The sequence below is a fragment of the Sciurus vulgaris genome, assembly GCF_902686455.1.
Source record: "Sciurus vulgaris genome assembly, chromosome: 8".
NCBI lineage: Eukaryota > Metazoa > Chordata > Mammalia > Rodentia > Sciuridae > Sciurus > Sciurus vulgaris.
In genome coordinates this window covers 38,600,681-38,621,826 of record NC_136468.1, presented here as the reverse complement: position 1 = coordinate 38,621,826, position 21,146 = coordinate 38,600,681, and the positions used below count along the sequence as shown (strand labels likewise).

General features: G+C 37.2%; 1 protein-coding gene across 1 annotated transcript in view; it reads left to right on the top strand.

The window, feature by feature from the left end:
• LOC306667351 (forkhead box protein P2-like) overlaps nucleotides 1–1,779 on the top strand; it is a gene marked incomplete at its 3' end in the record, with an annotated part of 513,568 nt that extends 511,789 nt beyond the window's left edge. Inside the window, exon 19 of the mRNA XM_079149854.1 lies at nucleotides 1–1,779. This exon is cut by the window's left edge and continues 641 nt beyond it.
• Nucleotides 1,780–21,146: the final 19,367 nt, after the last annotated feature.

Below are 21,146 nucleotides of genomic sequence, written 5' to 3'. Positions count from 1 at the left end.
TGCTATTGTTTTTAATTTGCACAGGAGTAGTATCAGAAATTAGTGTCACTGCTTGTATCTAGCTGAATTTTAAACAACAGAACATTAGTTTTTTATGTTGGTGCCACCAACTGTAAATGACATAAGTTAGTTACTACAAAACACAGTAATTAGACTGTTGCAACCATCTAAAACCTTAGGCTTCCAGTCTGTGCTGTTAGTGTTAAGATGTAAAGTGCAATCCTAAGCTAACATTATCTGTGCAAGCACCATAGAAACATTTGCATATCTGCATAGATCTTACAACTGTACTCTTTACCTCCTTGTGATAAAGCTTTGTCTACCTGCAAACACAGTCAAAGGCTACAGCTGCAAACCAAAGCCAACTCTAACCATGGCCAAGAGCTCAAGGACAGAAGCAGCCACATGCTTTGGTCAGCCTTCTGTAACTTCAATTAGTACAAAGGAACCTTTTCCATGAACTACCTGCTGTTTTCTGATGACCTCTGGGATCTTTTCATTTAGCCCTAAACAAAGAAACAAATATGACAAAAACCACAACTAAAAAAGTTAATTCAGTCACAGAGTAATCTTCTGAGGCCAAAAGTCCATCTAAATGCAATGAAGATTTGCTTTCAATAAAGACAGAGGTGAGGACAAAATCCGCAGTGGAAGTTATGATATGCTAGAAAGCAACACATGTGGATCACTGACCAAAACAATTATGTACTCAATGCAAATGCAGATTGCATATTGTTATATATATAGTACATTGTGTTTTTGTTTTCCCCCATCTGGTCAGTTCTTTTCAGTGGTGAGTACATGTTGTTAGAAGATGTCTTGTATGGTCTTAATCTTTGTTGTGTACTATTTTTTTATAGTCTTAAGTTATAATGAAAAAACAAAAAGTAGGAACCAAACATAAAAGGTCTAGTAAAGCCAAAAATTAATTTCATATTGATTTTAAAGTGATCTAGCTGAGTTTTTACACTGAAAGCAAAGATTATAGCAATTGTAGTCCATGGTATTTATTTTCAGTCAAACCAAAGTTACATATAATTCTGCCTCTGCTTATACGGGATATTAACACTAACAATACACTCCCTTCAAAGACTTGCGCAGGCCAAATTGTTGGAATGCTGGTTCTCTTGAAAACTCCAAACCCCAAAACTATGATAATGCATTATGGTGTAGTTGAAGATAGCATAGTCAGATGTTTGCTTAAAACCTAGAAATTATACGTGTTGCTTTTCATGTGCTGTGCCAAGTCTTGATGATACTTTTTCCCCCAACCAAGGGACCTCATAACCTGATTATGGTTATTGCTTTACAAACAGTTTTGACAGAAGGTGGCTGCTAGAGCTTAACATACGTACCAGTTCCATGTGATGGAACCGGTTCTTGCAACTAAGCTCATCGTTTATTCTTTGCTGACAGTCAGCAAATAGAGTAGAGATACCCAGTCATCTATCACACCAAATAAAAGGACATAACGGCTTTCAAAAGGGTTTTCCCACTTACCCAAAAGGCTTTCTGAAAGCTTCTACCTCTGCAAAAAAAAAAAAAAAGAAAAAAGAAAAAAAAAAAAAGAAAGAAAAAAAGAAAAAAAAGAAAGAAAAAAAAGAAAAAAAAGGGGAAAAAAGAAAAAAAGAAAAAAATTAGAACAATTATGGCAGATTGCATGAAACGTGAGAACGTCACAGTAACTGCTACTTTTCATTATGTTTGTCTTTGGGTCATGATCAATGAACTGGAAGTTTACGATAGAGTATAAAATGAAAGATGGGTATTGTGAAGGAAGGTTTTCAGTCATCTAGAATCCTACTGTAAGGATTATCTGAAAGGAAAAATGGGTCTTTCAGGTGCTTGTTCAAAGTCTTTGATGGACTGGAAGTAACTGCGAGAGTTGTACCATCAGGAGGGTGGCCTAAGACTACAATGCTAAAGTATGCATACCTCAGTTACAAAACTTTTGAAAGGAAGTCTCAGCCACAGAATGCATATACCTGTAGAGTTTTGCATGGGTTTTATATGAATACAATTTTAAAAAATAGCTGCTTGCACATTATACCAGAAAAACCTCCAAAACTGCAATTGCTTTGAAAATAGATTTTAGGTTTTTTGGAGTTTTCTGAAATGCTTGGTCTGTATTTTGATAATTGTGCATATTATGTAAAAATGTTGGTGGACCCATAAATGACCAGACTTTTTCTAAGAAAAATGTTGCTTTAATGCATTTCATGAATTTTTACTCTTATATCATTGCTTGCTAGTAATAGCAAATCTGCTTTTCTGCATCTGCTTTGCGTAGCTATTGTAAGGCTTTGAACTAATGTATGTATTTATTGCTTGAACTTCTGTGCATACCTTATAAAGCATAATGTCTGACAATTTAAATGGCTCATGTATTCTTGCTTCTATCATAAGCTGATTATGGGGACTATGATCTTTTGTATACAGCAAATTTTAACTGTAGCACAAACATCTGTTTATGTATTGGTGGAATATACCTGTTTTATTTATCTTTTTTGAGGTAAACTAATTTTTGATACTTTTCATTACTGTGTACTATGTTCATACTTTGAATTCTCTGACGTTAGAAGTCATGGTTGAGAATTGTAACAGCTGTTATTCGTTCTGTATTCATGGCTTTCACTGCTGAATAAAATAAAGGACCAAACCTAGGATTTGAAAGAAAACTGTCTACCTCTAACACCAGGGAGTTATCAGATTTTATTTTACATAGTTTTAGTCTACAAAGACACAATTGCTTAAACCTAGTGGGCTTAAGGCTTATATTCTGTGTGGTTGGATTCATGGCACAGTTGTACTGTTTGAAAATCAATTAAAATTTTATGTGAATGTTACAAGTATCTGGTAGAATTACCACTAACTGGGTTTTCTTTAGATAACTCAGATATGGAGAAAATGCCATCAGCATTCTGGGTGTACAGCTGCTTAACTTCATAAGAATGCATTTCTTTGTGATTAGGGAATCGAAGAGTAGTCAGCTAGGAATAGAGCTACAGAAGTACACTTAAAATAAACCATCCTGGACTTTAATGTCCCTGGGCAGATTCAGTCACAAAATCCAATATACTATTTTGCAAAGTTTCCAAATTGGGCGTTTACATTTTTGAGAATTTGTGAGACTTCATCTTACACATGCCAATATTAACACAATTTGAACAATAACATTATTAATTCCATTAAGCTGTTGAAAGGAACATAGCTTACCCTTGTTTCACTAGTTCAGGTGGCAATGAAAGGTTTTTTTGTTTTGGGGGTTTTTTGTTTTGTTTTGGTTTGGTTTGGTTTTTTGTTTTTTGGTTTTTTTTTGTTTTTTTTTATCCACTTGGCAAATCTTACTTAGCAAAAAAGGATGTACATTTTACTATAGAATTAATGTATGAACAGTGTGTCACTACTGTTGGATGTAAAAATGTATATGAAACCATTTCATTCACTTGATTACATTTCTGAAATATAAATAAAAAACTATAATTCTTTTTGACCCATTTATAACACTAGGATTTTATTCTTTCGTAGAGACCTTTCTACCATACCAGAGCCAAGCTATAAATTTGTGTACACATGTCCCACAATTTGCTTAAAATCATTTTCTTAGGATTGGGGGATTTATAAACCAGACCAAACTCAAATTGAGTAGGTAAAGAGGGGGGCTGTTTGTCAAGTACATTCCATTAAAAACCACCCTCAGGTTTGAAACTCGCCTCTTTATACAATCATCTTGTCTCCATATTTTTATTCTAATAGAATTTGACACCATAAATTCTGAAATTTGAAAAATGCCAAGGGAAAACATGATTAGTATACGCTCTCTCACTTTATGAGTCCCCCAATTTTTTTTTGGTTTTCTCTCTTTTTTTTTCTTCTTTTTTTTTTTTAACCTCCAAATATCAGTCAAACCCATGGCATCTTGCTTAGGTTTAGGGAAATGTATAGGGACAGGGTAAAAGCCTTCCAAGAGAATGCTTTTTTAAGCTGCTAGGGATCCATTCCAGACTTAATTAGTGGCAACAGGCAAGATAAGACCTCTGCAGAGGAAAGTTTGCCTTTTTCTTTAACCTCCATAAGTATTCCTAAATCTGTCATAATCAGGAGTAGAAGGAAATGAATATGTTGAGTGTATTTTTACTTTGTGCATAATTTAATGTTTTCGGTCATGAAAGGATGCCTTGACTCAAGCTTTCCACAGGATAACAGATTGTTTAAAAAGAAATGTGAGCATGAGATTAATTTTCTTGAACCTTAAAATCAACTTTTTCACTATTGATTATTTAGAAGTCAATTATTAACTTTCCCTGTCCAGTATATTTTGTGAACTTACTAAAGACTACATAATTAGATGTGAATTAGGTCCTGACATTTTATATATTTAATATAAGGAAAACAATTTAGAATCAGAACTGACAATTCAAGAAAGAAGTAAAGCATTTGTTTGGCAAATGCTTTCTTCTTAACCCAGAATTCAAACTCGTGTCATCATATCATTTAAAATGCTGTTGCCAAATATATTTTATTGGGTCAATGGAGGATTGAGCTGCTTTCTAAAAAGTTGGCCACAAAATTACTTTTGAATTTTTAAAAGTAAGACAAAAATGTCAAAATCTTAACTATACAAAGTCACATTTTAACCATTTCCCCGGACAGAAGGAAGGAAACATGAGCTGCCAATTCTTTGCTATTTCAGGTTTTTTACAAAATGGTCTTTAGACAAATTCTAACATTTAAATGCTAACAAAGAAAAAGAAACTAAGCAGCGTCTTTGCACTTTTAGTCAGTGTTTAAACTGCATAGAACACTTTTTAAATGCTGGGCACAAAATTACTTCAAGAGAATGTACCCTTTACCCTCTGTCTAGTTGCAATCAACCCAGACTAAAAGAAACCATGCAGCAACTGAATAAATGGAAAGATCAGTGGAAATAAGAGAAAGAGAGTTTGTAATTTTCTGAGAAATTCTCATCTTACAGGTGACTCTGCACTGTCATTCAGGCAGTATATAGAACGCATGTGTGCCTGTACATACACACAGACTTCAGAAGGAGAACAAACTTTAAGCCCAGAAGTATATTGTGATCTAATACCCTGTTATGAAGGTTTACTTAGTTCTTCAAAATAAATATCAAACAATCTGATTCCTAGAGTTGAAGTTGACCTTACCCCTAAATTCATGGGTGTTTAATTTCCAAAACTCCTATGGAAAACAAAAATTTCTAAATGACAGAAATTGCCTCTTCCTATATATTTGGCAATAGGTTGGGTCAACAAATTTGACAGTGAACATTTACATGTGGAGAGGATGACTAGGGAGGAGAAAAGAAAAGTGAAAAAAAAGTATGGAAGAAAATGTTCCTGCTATGGATACATCATTTTTCGACTTGTCGTGCATTGATTATTTAACAGGAGAGGTCATCAATTTGAAACTGGATTAGCTATATTATTCCCTACTCAGATGCTTGCAGAACCCCCTGTGCTCAAGTTGTTATTGCCTGCAGAGATGGTGCACAGTAACTTGCATGTTCCTATAATACCAGCATCCAAGGTGCTGATATGAGCCAAAGCCCCTAACCTGGCATTCTCTTCTTCCCTTTGGAGACAATAGCAGTCATAGAGTCTTGGGACATTTGACACAGGACATCTGATCTGGCCTCCTCATTTAACTCTCCTTTAGACTTATTGAAACAATGCTATAGAAAACGCAGCATTTAAAACTTATTAATTCTCTTTGATCAAATGTGCAAGGGAAGAAAAAAAAAACTTAGAAGAAGTCTCAGCAGAAAGTTGTAAAACTTTAAAATGGCATTTTCCTAAAATAAAGTTATATGATCATATATTCAGATATCCTCCCAAAGTTAAAAAGAAAAGTATAAAACTTTTCAGAAAAATAAAAACTAAGGTAAATTTGGGTAAGCACCACTCTGAGTGTCCTTCAAATTGAACTCTACACCTGCAGGTAAATGTTTTATTTAGTGCCCTTCACCAAAGAAAGGACTTTGGACAGCTAGTCCATAAGAAATCAGACCAACAGAGCCTCAACAGAAACACTTAATCTGAGAATATTAAATGTGGATTTTGAAAGTCTTACAATATCAAAAACTTGCTAGCAATGCCATGCATTTATTTATACTTATGGCTTTTTTGATAATAGGGATTAGTTCAAAGTTAATTTTCGAAAAAAATATTGCAAAGGATTATATAATTTTAAAATAATTTTTCAGATCAAGCTATGTAAGCATCATGAAATAATCCAGTGTGTTTGCTTGCCTCCATTCTCAGACACCTGGTTCTCAATTATATTCTCCTTATTTACTATTGTTGTAGGTTTATTTAATACTCACAATATGTATCACAATATGTATGTATGTCACAATATGACAATATGTATTTCACTGCTCATTTCCCCTTCGTTTTTGAAATATTCTTATAGTAGTCTCCACAACAAAATGGAAATATCTCATTAACTTTCTCCCCACATAAATTTAAAGCTATTATTGGATATTGTAGTGCAACAGCGGTTGTCATTTTGCTGAAGGAATAGTTTTGGGCAAATTACTACTACTACCTTAATTTTCTAAGGGGGAAATTTTAACACTATAATGGTCATTTCTAGTATTTAGAAAAAATATTGGGTTACTTGAAGGAAGCATATGATACATAGGATTTGAGAGATTCACGTTGAGATCAGGCATTCAAAGAGGCTTCCGAATCAACTTGGAGGAAGTTAAATGACATATTAGGGAATATTTTCAAAAATCTAATCAAATTCAAGTGAGCTTGTTGTTATATGCCAAAGAACTCATAAATTATGACTTGAAGAAAAGAGCTCATTTTCTATACCTTAGGCCTTCCACGAGCAATTTTATTGAAGCCCATCAGGAGGTTAGTAGAGCAACTTTCTATTTAGTGATCAACGCAATTATATTTAAAAGGTAGATTTGAAGTCAATAAGCTTTTATTTCCCACTGGACCCCCAAAAAACATCCCCCCACTTGCCTTTTGTCTTTTAGGAAAATACAAACACTATTGAATAATTCAACTGTTTTGTGATTGAACAATAATGCAGCCCTGAGCCTTTCATGGTGTTAGAGTTTCCTGTTCCAGACCATTGGAAAGAGGGCATTGAAGGGAGCTAGCCAGCTGGGATGTGTGAGTCCATATAAGGTCTGGAGGGAATGGGATTGAATGCAACATCTAGGCTTGAAATGAAAAACTGCTTTCATGTCATTTGCAAACTCTGATGCCTCATGGTTGCCTGGAAAACCCATCACATAGTACAGGATCAATCAGTACATGATGAAGGATTCAGAGACTATATCTTCACTTTAGAAGAAATTGTACCATTAGTTACTAGTGACATCTTCCATGAGTACAGAAAAGTAAGTCAGATTTTAAAGTACACTGATTTACCAATCCCTTTTTGATATATCAGTGTCAACAAGATCAGAGAAAATTCACCATGCATCTAAAACTTTTATAGTTATCAATGGATGAGAACTGAATATCGGGAATAATTTCAAACTGGTACTAAAATTGTACTAAAATTGGTTAAGTCGAAAGTGTAATTGGTGAAAATATTGCATGTGATAGATTTTTGTTAGATATAAAGACCCAAGAACTACTGAAAATTATTTCTTTTTTTTTTTTTTTTTTTTTTTTTTTGGTAATTGAGACACATGCTCAGTTGCACACTGCAGGATCTTTCAGGGAAGACTGAGTTTGATCTTTATGGGCTGCAGAAGAGCTTCCTCATTGTTACTTCTACCAAGCCTTTAGATCATTGCCAAATCTGTGCTTGCTATGTAGAAGTGAACATTGGTATAAAGCTACTTCTTTCTCAGAATCCTTAATGTAAATATTTCCAGTTCAAACTCTTTCTCTAGTACTAAGTGAAGGGACCTGGGATGAGAACTCATGAAGCCCTCCGGTTGGAACTTTGGAACTTGGCCCTGTTTATCTATCCATGTTCTCAGACCTCCCACCTTGATGGAGAGGTATATGACTATACATAACCTAGCAGTCACCCCTGGATATAATTGCTGCTATTCAACCCCCAGAATCCTGATTCTGGTGACCCTCCTCTTGCAATTTTGGAGTTTGCTGCATAGCTCACAGGAACCATCGTGGCCATGACAGTCTGCACATCAGCATAGTCTCCCCACTCTTACTGTGTGCCTAATGCTGCTTGTGCAGCAGGTCTGGGTTCCCAGTGCCTGCTGAGGTCACCCCTCTGTCACCACTATATCTTCTCTGCAACGTGATTGCCACCATGAGCCCCCTCTTGACAAGATCCTGTCCCACCTCTGTTCCTGTTGTTTTTCCTTGATTGGAAGAATTTACTTCCTCCCATCTTGTTGAACTGCATTGCAACATAGCTGGCCAACAGCTGCAAGACAAAGCTGAAGTTACCTCATTGTCATAGAGCTCTCTCCTTTCAACATTTCAGATTATTGTAGCCTGGAACCTCCCCCAATGCTTACTAGTTTAGCTTCTGTTCCCTTAGAGGTAGGGCTGGATCTGAAGATGACATGAATATTTTTAGTTAGAGGGAAAACCCATAAACTTTTTAATACTGCTAGGACACCAACATGATATTGAAAAATCCCTTCTCTATTTGATGTCATATTCCAGATGTTGTGTGAGCATCCACCACCACCATCTCCTCCCTTCTTTTGAAAAGTCTGAATCATATAAGCCAGCCAAATATCCTATCAGTGAGTGTGGTTAGGCCCTAGGGAAGATAAATTCTCCATCAGGAAACCGACACTGAGAGCCATGGCGGTATCCAAGTTATACAGATAGAATAAATTCAGTTAACCCGTGCTTTACGGTTCTGATGTGGGTCCCAGAAATTTCTGACTCTGCATTACTATTAGCTGGAGATTTGACACTAAGGTCCCTGACTTCCTTCTGACTTTCCCTTTGTTCCATTGGCATATGGGCTGCTCAAATCAACTCAGTGGTATTGAAATCAAGGTTGGCAAGGATTTGTTTCTTTGAATGATGATGAATGAGAAGGTTGATTTCATGATGGCTCTCAGAGAAAGTGTTTAGGAATAAACTTTTGGTATCCATGTTATAAGAATCTCCAAGTTTTTCATCGTTCCACTGGGAAACTACATTTCTAATGCTAATTTGAGGATTCAAAAATGTGGGATAGACCCTTTTTAAGACTCAGGATTTATGTAGAAGTTTACTGGAAAAAGAAGTTTATAAAAAGCCTAAATAGCAGTACCAGGACATAGAACAGGAAAACTTGAAGCTACAGTGCTAAATGCTGAGGTAGCAAAACTTTCCTTCTTGCTACATTTTGAAAAAAATCATGCTAGAAGTGGGGGGCGCCGGGGGTGGGGTGAGCACTGGTCTCATCCAAGTTCACATGCCTTATTCTAATTATGACTTGCAATTGACAAAAGGAAGCTAGCCTAGCATATGAATGTGCAAGGTCTGGAACTAGGTCCCTGGAGTCAACTTCTACAGCAATTGCTCGCTGATTTGATGGGTTGCCTTAAACAGATAACTTCACCCTCTGTGTTGCAGTTTGCTCATCTGTTGAGAAAAAGAAAAACAGAGGGAGAGAGAGAGGAAGAGGAGAGAAAAAAGGGTGTTTCATCTGATGTCCTTGAAGTTTCCTTTGGGCTTCAGAATCATTTGATTCACCTCTTAAAAATCTAAACCCAGTGACTAAATTTAGTAATCATGATCTAAGAAATGATTTTTTTTTTTTCAAAAGGTAAAAAGAAAGCAAATGTGTGCAGCTTTCGAGAGCTAATCAATATCTAACTTCAATAAATAATGAGTTATTTGTTCTGATTGAGGGAAGCTGGCTTGGAGTGAGGAGACTGGGTGATTCAGAATTACAAATCTTGGTTTCTGAACTACTTTACTGCTAATTGGCTATGCAGTTATGGGGTCATAGTAGCTGCCTGTGTCTTTTTGTATCAAAAATGCTGTGAGGGAAAAAAGAACTGATAGAAGGGGAAAGAAAATGAAGGTAAATGGGAAAAATCCTGCGGGCTGGTCTGAGTAGATTCTAAATCCATCTGCTAACGCTTAAGGGATTCCTGGTCTAATAGTTCAGGTTCCTTCACTGCAGAAGCAGGGCGACGAGCAAACCTGCTTCACGGGGCTTCTTGACAAATGATTTAAGAAGTGAAGTCGCTCATTTACTTATTGGTGTCAATGACAAGCCAGACCCTACTCTAGGCCCTGGAGAACAGCAGTGATCAAGCCTCACAGAGAGCCCTTGCCCTCAGGGAGCTCACCTTTTAATGAGTCTAAAAGGATTGTAAGCACAAAATAGGGCAAGTACCTGGCACATAGGAGTTTCTGGATATGTGTTAGGATCATTCTTGTCACATTTCAGTTAGTGAAGAAATAGATACCATTTTAAAAATGTGCTCAGAAATTCCTTTGTGTAGATCCCCTTTTTGGATATCATGAGGTCAGTCCTTTCTTTCTCCCCCATTGTTCTTCTTTTCCTATTTATTTATTTATTTATTTATTTATTCTCATTTAGCATATCCAACTCTTGGGTTGCCTGTCAACTGAAAAGAGGGTAATAAATTTATCAATAAATTTTAAAAAGACCTAAGTATAAAGGAAACAGATACAAATAGAAATGAGGTTGAAGAAACTGCCGTATCATTGCCTCATTTTTCCCATGGGTGGTGGAAATGGCCCATCAACCTCTGCCTCAAATGGTCTTTCCAATCTATTTTTATGGCCTCATCTCCGAAGCCCACCTTGTTTTTCCTTTATATTTTTTGAAAACCCAACTGGAAAGCCATTATAAAACATTAACTCTTTCTTTCTCTTTGGAATTGCTGCCATAGCAATCCTAATTCAGCTTGAGGCAATGTGGGTTCTTCTGGTTGAGCAGAGCAAAGGAAAAATTAAACAGCCAACTGCAGACCAAAATTAATATTTTAAGACTTTTCTTGCTACACCCCAGTTACAGTGTCTGTAACTTATTTTAAAATTCTCTGGTATAGAACGTGTATTTTATAATGTATGTGTAAATTCAATTTGTACTGGATTCTGGATTCAGATATCTTAAGTTCCTTATACAGTAACCCTATTCAAAGGATGACCAGTTGACTTTGGATAAAAGATAATCAGGAGTCCATCCTCCAGAGGTGGTTTTGACAAACACTTGAAATAACATTATCTAAATCTGATGTAAAAGGTTTGCTGATTAGCAAACTGGATAGGAATAAAACTTTTTATTTAGTGGAATGAGTAGAATTAAAATGGGTGATTAGTTAGAGGAAAAATAAAATATGCAAGCCCTGTTGCCCTTGAAGGACCGAGACAGTCCTGTAGGGCTATCGCACCTTTGGAGCAGCAAAAGGTCCATTTGACTCTCTGTAATACTACTTACCAGAAGATTTTTGCTATGGTCTGAGTGTTTCTGTTCCCATAAATTTATATGTTAACAATTCTAATCCCTAAGGTGATGGTATTAGGAAATAAGACCTTTTAGGAGGTGATTAAGTCATGAAGGTAGAGCCCTCTTTATTGGGAACAGTGTCCTTAGCAATGGCGAGTTAGCGTGTCCCTTCAACCGTGTGAAGACATAATTCATGTCTATAAACCAGGAAGTAGACCCTCATCAAATACTGAATCTGGTGAGCACCTCAACATAGACTTTGCAGTCTCCTGAACCGAGGAATGAATTTCTGTTGTAGCTACTGAGTCTAGGTATTTTAGTCTAGCAGCCTAAGCTCACCCTTTGGTCTCATAGTCTATGTCTATACCAGAAATGCCAGTCAGTAGCAAGTCACCCATCAGCCCAGGTATATCCTGGTTTTGAGCCCAGGATGACACCCATGAAATTTGAACTGCAGTTGCCCAAGCCCGGTTTAAACATATCATTACCTTTCCTCAAAAGGGAGGAAAAAGATGTGAGAAAGCCAACCAAGAGCGCTGGTCAGTGTCCTGCAGTGGAAATAAGAGATAAGTCTACATAGCACTTGTGCTGTTGCTATCTGTTCTCTAGAAATTCTAGGTGACTCTTAGCAGAGTAAGGATGTTATAAAGGTTTACAACTTGGTGTTTATTTTCATAACCAATAAATGAGTCTCCTGGGAAGAATTTCAGAGAAAAATAAAAAAAATAAAAATTCATTTTTATTTTTAAATCATAACAGCTTGTGTTAGAGATGTTATTCTTTTCATGGATTACTCCAAACTTCTAAGTCATGTCTGCATAGAAAGTACTAGAATGGTCTCAAGATCATGCAAAGTGGTATCCTCTTAATACCGCTGGTTACAGGCGACAATGAGTTCCGTTTCTCCAGATGTTGAAGCTTGAACATCCAAGAAAAGCTGAAGCAAGTGTAGAAAGCAAGTTGTGTTTAAAGAATAGAAACAGACAGAGTTGGTATCCAAAGGAGTGGGAGTATCCTGCCCCTTTTATACATTTTAGATTCTCTTTGTTCTTCTGCCCTCTTCTCCTTTATCTCTCCCCATCCTGCATACCTGACCAGTGGCCAGGGTGATGGGCAGAGGAAGGGTCAATAATAGGTGGAGCGATCCAGGCAGGAAAGTAACAACCCAGGAGGTATTAATTAACAACTCTTACAACTCCCTGCAGGGAGGAACAATTTCTAAAGCAGGTTACCTTAGCAACAAGTTGGAGCAGGAGCAAGGGGATGGGATTTGGAAGGAGGAGGGGGAAAGAGCAACATTTGATTTTCTTTCCAATCAGTCCCCGACCTTCCGAATGGGACCCAATTATTTATCATCTATATTGATTGGCTTTTTTGTCCCCCAGCTTCATTCTTATAACTTCTCAATAAGGCAAAACCTAAATGCTGAACATTCAAGGAATTAAGAATGCAAATGCCCTTAATATTAAACCGCCATTGTAATGGAAGTTCACTTAAAACTTTCTAGGTAGAGTTTACAATTATGTTTTGAAAATCTTATTTTCAGTGCTCACATTAACTCTTTTAATATTGATTGAGTTTTTTTTTTTAATATATATATGCTGAGGCACTATCCTAGGGAAGTTCTCATGTCATCATATTTGATGCTTATAATCAATTTGTGATGCAAAATCTCCTCTTTTATCAGATTAGAAAACTGAAAGTTGGAAAGGACTTCAATGACATCACAAATGTCACAGAATTTGTGAATGAGGAACTAGAATTTAATAGTAAATTTCCCTGCCTGCCCAAGAAACATCAGTTTGGTTTTGCACAAGAAGACATTTTAATGAAGGAATAATAAAAATTCCCATTTAAAGTTTAAATTATGAAGGACAGAAGTTACTGGGATTATAGGAACATTATGTGAAATATCTTCAGGAAGTAATTGCAAGAACAAACATTTTTAGAGGCCTAAAATTCTATATTGTGATGACAAATATGACCATTTTTAAATTTGTTTATTTATGGTCTGCTTAATTTTCCAAATTATTTTAGGTAGCAGCATAAGTGCCATTTAGGGCTCCCAAAGGAACCAATGTGTAACAGTTTTGAAATTAATTAGAAACAGAATGTGTTAGACCGGCTGTGAAAATCTTAGTGGAGGCCGTGATGGGATTGGTAGTTGGAAAGCTAAATGGTCCTTTGGAGGTGAGAAGTCTCATATCAGGAGACCTCAGGTATCTGACGTTAAGTCAATTTCTACCACATGCCTCCTTGAAGAGACAACATTTCTTAAATCTGGGACCACATGGCTTAGCCATTCTCAGTACTCAGAACTAACCCTCTTACCTAGTACAGAAACTCATTGAAATTAATACCAGTTAAATGATGTGGTTTAATGCAAACATATAGGCCTTTTCATCAGAAATTTTAAAATTATGACTGAAACTACTTTTATTATCCTCTTGTTTTTTCTTTTTTATCTATTTTGTGCAGTGTTCACAGGTATAATAAACTTTGAATTTACTGGACAGCTTACTTGAAAATTGTTTTGAAAAGTTTAAAACATACACAAAACTCCATAACAATTTCTTCTTTCCTCTGTTAGTTCTGTTTTAAGAAATGGAGAACAAAAGCATTACTAACCTAGGCTTTTAGCAGAAACATAATTGCTTACACATCCAAATACATCAGCAAAGTTTGCACCATGCCATTAGGCAGCCAACTGTGTTGAAAATGTACTTGCTCATTCAGAGGAGACCACGCCCCAGGACTTACCCACTGCCTCCTCTTCAGTCCTAAAGTTCAGTTAGCACCAATCTATTCCTTAGCCACTTGTTAAAAATATAATGGAACCACTGTGCGGTCACAATGGATTGGGCACAAATGAAGGAACCAAGGATGCTTGTCTCTAAACTGTTCTAACAGCTCTGGTCAGTTTTGTGTGTCAGAGGGTACTGAAAACTGATATCTGTGTGCCAGAAACTGTACACAGTGCCTCATCTTTAAACATGGATGATGTCACAGTGATAACAATTTTTAGTATACATATCATATGAGCAGTTACTCAATTTCAAAGAAAAACATGGCTCCATTGTGTATTTGATCACAAGTAAATTTCTCCATTTTTACCTCCCACCCAAAGTAAATTTGTACCGATGATTTGAAAAGTCACTTTTCATGTCTTGAAATTTTCTAATTCTAACATGAATATTTGAATGACCTTGAATGTGACATAGATATCAAAATAAAGCATGATCATCATTTTGTTTGTTTTATTTTTGTTTTCTGGTTGCATAGAAATATCTTGCCACAACTGGGTCTTAAGGTTTTCAGAAAACACAAGAAGGGTGACTGTCCTCTCCCTTTGCCAGGCTCTTGGTTAAATTGTCTTTAGATGTTTGACTGATCACCTAACGAGTCATTCTTGAGGATCAGTCCCATAGTGTTGGGATGAACTATGTGCTGGGAAGTAGTTCCCCTAATAAGTGCTAAATGTTGTTCTCATTCCCAAAAGGCTACCACATAAAATGCAGGAGATGAAATCCAAATGCTAGCTGGCTGACCAAGCAGAAAGAATAACACGGCTTCCACTTAGGCAACAAATTCCATTTTCTTTCCCCTAAGTGTTTGTTGATTTCCTGTTGACCATTACCCAAGACAAAGTCTAATGCAAAAACTACACATTTACAAGTCAAGCTGACTGTTGGGCTGTGTTAGTTTCCTATTGCTGCTCTAACATATTACCACCAGCTCAGTGACTTAAAACAACACAAATGTATCATCCAGTGTTTTTTCACATGTCCAGATGGACTTAAAGCAAGCTGGCGTTCTTTCCTGGAGGCTCTGGGGGAGAATCTGTTTACTGCCTGTTCAGCTTTGAGAGTTGTCTTTTGTCCTGTGGTCCTCAGTTTATGGCCCTCTCTCCCCATCTTTAAATTCAGCAACAGGGGGTCAAGTCCTTTTCACATCTGGTTGCTGTGACCTCTCCTGCTTGCCTCTATGAGTTTTAAGGACCCCTGTGAGTATGCTGGGCAGGTTACAGATAATCTAGAATCATCTGATTTAGGGTTTAACTGATTAGCAAACAATTCATGCCTTTACTCCCCTTTTCTGTGTGACAACAAATTTACAGGCTCCTGGGTTAAGATGTAGCTATCTTTGAAGGAGAGGGAATTATTCTGCCTACCACAGACTCATTTCCATTTTGACTAATAAAGATATAAAGGAAATTTCAACTAGCATTTCCAAAAGCCAATACAAAAGCTACCCAGTGATAGTACGCAGGAAAACTTGTCTTCCAGACAGGTCTGTACATAGCTCTTTGCTCTTCCCAACAGCTCTAAATGGCTTTGCTTGTAGCCAGCAGATTGTAAGATTCAACGATCTTTGGTTCCATATTGTCTGTATTCGAACTTCACTGAGCCCCTTCCCTCCCCACCTGCCTTTGTGTGGGCAGTGCGGCTCTGCTCTCAGTAACGAGCCCCTCTGCCACAGAGCAGACCTTTTGAAGAGTACCTACTTTTCATCATACCAAAGGATGAGCTCACACACGTCCACACTTGCCTTTGTTCCCTCCAGGCCTCCATACCTCATGAGTTGTCTCTTTGCTTTCAGGGGGAATCAAGGTAGCAGACCTCAACAGCATTCTGTTCAGGGTTGAGGGAGAGGCAGCGGAAAGGGGATTTAGGTTATATCCAATGACCACCTCTTTCCTGGGTTTGCCCTCACAGCAGCTGGAGGGCTTGGAGGTGCTAAGCCCTCTGATTTAGAACTACACAGGTCTGAAGGCTGAGCATTTTCTATGAAGGGCCTTCATCTTTGGAATTCCCTCTCCAAGCCTATTGACCTAGATGGCCTGAAGTAAATTCTATCTCACTAGTAAAGTAGATTTCAGAGTTAATATGGCCAAGCTGATTTGGATTATTTATTTTCAATGTTAGCCACAGTTGTGGGATTCTCAGATGTGTGCAGGAAATGAGCACATCTTTAGAAATCTCAGGAACAAACAGCCTTGCCTGAGACACGAGAGGTTTTGACTAATTTTTTTGTGTGTTGCTAGTGCCTTGCTCTGAATACTGAACTTATGCTCTGTGGTTATTTCTTCTATGTTGTTTTCTTGTCACAATACCTGACCTGTGCTCATGTTTTACTACTTTAGGTGTCTATCTTTATAGCAAATAACTGATGAAAATAAATGTAAATAAAGTGTGTGGCTTGCCTACATATTGAGTCAGTCGCACTAGTCTTTGGGGGGACTGGAGTAAGGTGAACGGGAAGGAAGTTATTAGCTTTCCAGCAGGGGCGAAGAGAAAAGCCAGTTCTGTCAAAAGTGAATGTTGAAACAAAAGAAAATAACCCTGTCCCAAATGCTCTGGGCTGAATCAGCCTTCCTGGGGTCTTATTCTGGTTCAGAGATAGCTCTGTCCTTGAAGTACTCTCTGTTGAGTGACACTAGTCCATGGTATCAAGTAGTGTTTAAAATGCCTAGATTAAAAGCCTTCTGCATTTAATGTCTCAGCTCCAACAGGTATATAAACCAAAATGAACTTGCAAATTTCATTGAAGCTTTATCCTGTAGCCCAGGCTAGTCCCTAATGTCACAATTTCAACGTTCCTGACAAAGAATCTTTTACTCTAACCAAGTTCCCATTCACAGTAGGCAGCTGGCCCATCCAGCGGGGGAAGGTGACTTTAGTGGTGTCCTCGCTCTTGCAGAGGTGCAGGTTAACATCCTCCTTGGGCAATGAGGGGACTAATATTCTGTTCTTTGTTCAAAGCTCTGGAGGATCAATGTATGAGATGTGATACTTGAAATGATGCTATTCCTGTCCTGAACACATTAACTCCAGTTCCCTTCCCAGTGAAAGAGGTGAGGGGATGTAACTGTTGGCTCAGCACTGCTCAAGTCAATACGTTTTATCAAATTCCAGCCTGAAATGCATTGATGTTTCAATTAAAATGAATAGATAACAGAGTTTCTTAGAGATTCATGCTCATTCAAAATGAGCCATGGATTTCAAATACATTCGGACCAAGTAGTGCAGCTGTTTTATAGATATAATGATTATTTCACTAAATGTGGCCAATGTGCTCCTAAGTGTGGCCACCAGCTCACAGGGAGCCCACTCTTGATCAAATGACTCTTTGAAATGTTCCAGAAAATACGGCATTGGTAACATAATTTCTGCACTTAAAGCATAGCTTATTTATAGACCTTATGATCCCCTACCCATGGAGGAATATTGATAAGTTGCTTCCTTACAGTTCAGTCACTGGAAATAAAAGCATTAGTTCGAGTATATGGAAACATTTTTCTATCTAAGCTTTGCCATTAGGAAAAGGTCTAGAAGCACAATGTCACGTAATGGGGTTGGGATAGCCAAAATCAGAAGTGGGCTCAAGTTGGACATGTCAAAGTGAACCAATCAATGCAAGACCCAGCAGTGAAATATTTCTGCATATCGCAAGTGCTGACTGGCTAAGCAGTTGATGATCTTCTGTTTTGTAGGACAGCCTGACCCATCAGCTCCTATGCAATACACCTGATATCCAAACCCTTTCTCATTCTGACCCCTCCAGGTTGCTTTCCCTGTTCTTCAAATGGTTCAGTCACACATACCTGTGGCTTATCAGACTCCATAGGCTGAATTGACATTCTGCAGAGCTGATGTTCAACATTTCTACATCGTGCCTTGAGATTCTTCATTTTTCTCCTATTTATTAATAAACATGGACCTCTGATGAAGACCATATTTTTCTTCACAGGATTTTTATGTTATGCATCAAAGATTTAAAGAAGCAGTCTGGTATACCTGTTGACTTTGTATTGTAACTAAAAATATTCTCCAACACTCATCTGGATGTCTTGCTTTTGACTTTCATTGCTCCTATTTAGTCCATTTCCATAGTCATTGTATGTTTAAGTTCTTTGTCCAAGTTATAGAACCATGACAGATGTTCTGTGTTCCATTCTAGAGTCTGTTATATCAGGTTCTAACATACCTTCATGTGATACTTGCTGATAAAAGGAATTATGATCTTTAACTTTTACATGTGCCTTGATCCCCCATTTATTTGAATCATATTGGGATTCAAAATTTTCCTCTCCAGTTTTATTTTACCTTCCTTTGCCTTAACAAGGTTCTAGCAACTAGGTGGTATTCCTACTGTGGTATCAGTAGTATCTGGATCGGAACCGGATACTTTTCTCTGATTTCTGTTCTCTAGGTGCATTTTTCTATTCTGGAATATTTTATTGCATCTCCTTATTGTAATTAGACATTGGGCTAAAGGTTAGACATTTTCTCTTCAGGAAGTTTGTGCCCTTGTGTCTTTGTTAAATTGTCATTGAGAATGCAATTAGAGGAAGATTTTTGTCCTTAACTTCCTCCACCTATTTATAAGTCACTAGTCTCTCCATGCAGTTCTGCTGACCAAATTATACCAGATTTAATTGCCCATCATACATTGAAATTAGCTGCAACTCCTCCACATTCTCCACTCACCTTTCAACCCATGAAGCCTCTATCCTTGTTGTTTGATTGTCCAGTTTTTCAAGTAAAAGGAATCAGGTCATTTGGGTTGTGTCTGTACCAATAAACACCAAGATATTTTGAGCCATAGATTTTAATTTGAAAAGGGATATTATCTTTTTCTTCAGGGATTCTGATGCAGGAGGTAAACACTGCATGGTTCCTGAATATTTATCACTGCATCAGATGGAGACCTGTTTGCCTCATGATATTTTAGTAGTTTCTTGTGATGAATCTCTAAGTAGTGGGGTAGAATCTTCAGATTGATGAGTACTTCTAAATTTGGAATGCTTAGAACTGCTCTACAAGTCATCTCTACAAACACAGGTGTATTGTTCTCAGCAGTGGACTGATATTTATTTAAAAAAATATTCGAATGAGACACACTTAATGTTGATATCTGCTATTCTACTCTCAGTATAAATCTTGCCTCAACGTAAGAGAGACTGTTTAGCTAACATAACTGATCCTTTCAGTGTCCCAAATTAGGAAACTAGTGCCATGAGAAGGAGTCCTTCTGGCCCTATGAGTGTGTCTCTTCTTGGCACCTTAAGTTCAGGGTCTCTGATGCACACCATGTCCATGTCCATGGATTCCAGGAGTTTGCCTCAAGTAGGGGAGCAAGCCATAAGGGAACCATAGCTTTCCTCTTTCCTTTGGACACACAGGAAATGTGAATTTCCTTTAATTCACATTAAAGAAACTCAGAAGACAAATAAATTCATAAATTTATTTATTCACTAAAATGCAAGGTTGAGATCAGGGAGTGAGATGGAAGTAGCAGATGTTCAAAAACACATTTCATGGAGAAGGGGTCATAATGGCTTTTACTTCCTTTGCCTCCATTTCTCTATGGCTTTTTACATTCTGATTTATCTGTCTAGGTTAGTCAACTTCCCATTCCAGGTTCCATTACAAATATCAGAAAGAATTAACTTACAAAACAATGTGTAGTCCATGATCATGGTCCTGTTCCTTTTAGACTTATAGTGGGGTAGCCCATTATGGCCGGGCACATGACAAAGGAAAACCACTCACTTCAGAGACAGGAAGTGAAAAAGAGGAAGAGGAAAGGATAGGTCTCAGAATCCTCTTCAGGGGAACTCCCCCATGCCTAAAAGACTTCCCATTTGTCCTCACCTCCCAATATTGCCACAGTCTGGAGACCACACCCTCTACACATGGATCCCAAATCATAGCACAATCTTCTGATCACACAACTTTTAGAAACAATATTTTCTTTCATACTAGCTCCAAGATATATCTATTTTTCTAACTTACACATTGGTGTGCTGTACTAACACATTACATATATTATAAAATATATAATAGAAATTCTAAAAGAAGTATGAGAAAAAATTCTATGACAAAAATATAATACAAGCTTCTCTCAATTAACATTAGAATCCATTTCTGAAAAGTTAGCTGTTCTATGTGAAAATACTAACCATCATGCATATTCTATTTATATAACTGAAAATAATTATAATGTGTCAAAATTCCCAGCCAATTTCCTAAACATATCTAAAACATAGTGAACCAACAACACATAAGAAACTCTTATATTAAGATGTAAAATGCTGAAAATATCACTTCCTGATATCTGAAAAATATAGTCGCTAAAAAAATAGTTGCTCAGAGTAACAGTAACATTTACTCTGACCTCTAGCAACATCGTAGATACAGAGGTGCATCTTCTTTGTTGTTGAGATCCAAAAGCTTTTTAAAAACCATCTGCACATGATTACAAGATTTTACCAATTATGTTCAAATGTATCTCAAGAATTTTTCCACCATTTGATTTAAAGTGTATTGAGTTTGGGGATGTAAATATGTTTTCTTCTGTAAAATATTGGTCCAAGCAAATTGTAAATGTTCTGGAAGATGGGATATTGAAAACGAAGAGGTGTACTACAAGGGAAAATATCTATCAGTGAGACTTTCTGTAGGGTCTGCCTATATTTTCTTCCATTACCGCAACGGATCACATGTGCACCTTGAGGTGAAGTCACTCCCTTTGGAAACTACTACTTTCTAAAGACATTGGGTGACATACCAGGAAGGGTAGAATTAGGGTAGACAGATGAAGGCCTTCCTTATATTAGCAATGGGTAGGAGAGAGGATACTTATGCATTCCCAGGAAAGGTTGTGGGTCTACACACCTTAAACTAGCAGTCAGTTCTCTTTCAGGGGAGAGCATGAGTCAGATACAGAAACCCTGTGACTTCTACCTA